Here is a 2,500-nt window from a genome sequence, read left to right as displayed (position 1 = left end):
AAGTGCGACAATAGCCAGATCTACAAGCTCACAACGCATCCGCGACGCGTTGTGAGCTTGTAGATCTGGCTATTGTCGGCGCGCAACGCCGTCGTACGGCGAGAGCATACGGGCCTCCCTATAAAATGATGCTTTAATCGTCTCCATCAGCGTTGCCAGGTTTTGTGAGAGAAATAAGCAACCAGGTCTATATGGAAACAAGCCCAAAAGAAGCAACTGTATTAACTAGCTAGGCCACATGAGCGCTTGTCTTTATATACACATCGGCTGTTTGAAAATAGCAGATCTACAAGCTTGTAGATCAGCTATTTTGAAAAGACTCTTGTAATAAAATGTGGAATATTTGGAATATTTTTTGAAACATTCTAACAACACACATGCACTTAGAAACAAGTCCAAATAAACAACCACACTTTAGAAACAAGCCCAAATAAACAACTACACTTTAGAAACAAGACCAAATAAACAACTACACTTTGGAGACAAGTCCAAATAAGCAATAGGCTACCAAAATATTTACCAAGTGACTTCACGGGAAAAAAACATCCCAAAGTCGCTTATAATAAGCGGACATGGCAACGCTGATCGTCTCCATGGTGGTTACTATGTACTCTCATCCCTTTGTGTCCGCTGGCCAATCAGCGCCCAGACGTCAGTCGGCCCGTCGCCGATTGGCCGAGAAGGAGGAAGATGCTACGGCCTCCAGGCTGGCTGAGGCGTGTAAATCATCGGGACTCCCTCTTTCTTTGGTGTTTCGCCCAGGTGGGCGTGGTTACATGCCTAAACCTAACCCTAACCTCACAGAAAATATGCCTTCAAGTGGTTCCTTAACTCAGTGGTTCCCAAACGTTTTTGGTCGCTACCCAAAAGAGACATTTGGGACCCAAACTAGTGAAAATAGCCGATCTACAAGCTCAAGTTGTGAGCTTGTAGATCTTTTTTGAATATATATTTTAATTGCATTTTAATTTTATTATGAATCATTTATTGTCGGGGGAAAAAAAAAACGAGATTTAAAAAAAAAAATATTTTGAAATATATATATCTAAATAAGAAGTTTAAGAAAAAGAAAAATGGATAAAAACCCATACAAATTGGTCAGCGACCCACAAATGGGTCCCGACCCACTGTTTGGGAACCACTGCCTTGACCTAACCTCAAGACCACGCCCACCTGGGCGAAACACCTGGGAAAGAGAGAGTCCGGCACATCATCATCATCATCATTGATGTGTGTGTGTGTGTGTGTGTGTGTGTGTGTGTGTGTGTGTGTGTGTGTGTGTGTGTGTGTGTGTGTGTGTGTGTGTGTGTGTGTGTGTGTGTGTGTGTGTGTGTGTGTGTGTGTGTGGGGGGGTTTCTTACACTGTGACATTTCAATGTGTGCTGCTGCTGAATCTGATCAACATTGGTTCTCTTCTACACGCTGATCTATGGCTACACAGTATCTGTGGGTTTAGTAGTTTAGGTTTCCCTTGTTTTTTTGGATGGTTTTGCTGTGAATGATGATGAGGTGAAATCCCTCCCTCAGCTTGTTGTTGTTCATGTAGCCTCTCTACAGCATCAGTAGCTTTGGGGTTGCTTATTGCAGCAGTGGTGGAGGAGAGCTGTTAACGAAAGGTAAGGCTTCAATACATCATGTTGAAATAAGGATCTGGGTCAGGTTGCTCATGTGAACTGTTGCAAGATCTAATTTGTTGTTGGCGTAGATTATGATGCTGCTGCTATCTCTATACACTGTAGCAGCCTGTCTCCTTTGTAGCCCAGGCCTTTAGATAGAGATGGTAGCCTATATAGTTGATTATAAGGCCTTATAATTGTCAAATGTTGACATTATTATTGGCAATAATAATTTGCAGCTTATAATTTGCAGCAATACTTTATTGCAGCTTATAGACAATTAGATAAAATTCTGGAGTCTATTCAGTCATTTATTTGTTATCTATCTATGTATGAAAGTGCTCTCTGTGTGTGTGTGTGTGTGTGTGTGTGTGTGTGTGTGTGTGTGTGTGTGTGTGTGTGTGTGTGTGTGTGTGTGTGTGTGTGTGTGTGTGTGTGTGTGTGTGTGTGTGTGTGTTTTAACTTTGTGTTAATGTACAATTTGCTATAGGCTATATGGGCTGTTTCAAAAACAGCCCATATATGAATCTCAGTGAAACAGAGCAGTAACAGACATTAGAATTATAGGCTTAAAACTAACGAACGGTCCATACAATGAATACATGCATTTGTGGCATTTAGTGTCTGTGTCACAAGAATAGTTGCATGAGCATAATTCAGTTCTCAGCCTTGCAGTTTTTACATTGGTAGCTAAAAAATCATTTCGTTTTAAGACACCCCAGAGTTGGTTGTTATTTTGTATGCGTGCTGTATGCCAAATGCCCTACTTTATCATATAGTATGTGTTCAGTTTTATACTGTATATTGTCTCTGTCGGGTGGAAACCTCATATGTCCAAAAAAAACGTTACTTTTCAGCATTCAAATTCAAAAATAGTAAAAGTA

At 40.9% G+C, this 2,500-nt stretch overlaps 1 protein-coding gene across 1 annotated transcript in view; it reads left to right on the top strand.

The window, feature by feature from the left end:
• Positions 1-1,605: 1,605 nt before the first annotated feature.
• pkia (cAMP-dependent protein kinase inhibitor alpha) overlaps positions 1,606-2,500 on the top strand; it is a gene marked incomplete at its 3' end in the record, with an annotated part of 7,020 nt that continues 6,125 nt past the window's right edge. The window contains exon 1 of the mRNA XM_084057002.1: positions 1,606-1,616. The remainder of the gene's footprint in view (positions 1,617-2,500) is intronic.

Source organism: Gymnoscopelus microlampas (genome assembly GCF_963454915.1).
Source record: "Gymnoscopelus microlampas genome assembly, chromosome: 5".
Lineage (NCBI taxonomy): Eukaryota > Metazoa > Chordata > Actinopteri > Myctophiformes > Myctophidae > Gymnoscopelus > Gymnoscopelus microlampas.
Note: the sequence above shows the minus strand (reverse complement) of the source record. Positions and strands in the feature narration are given on the sequence as shown.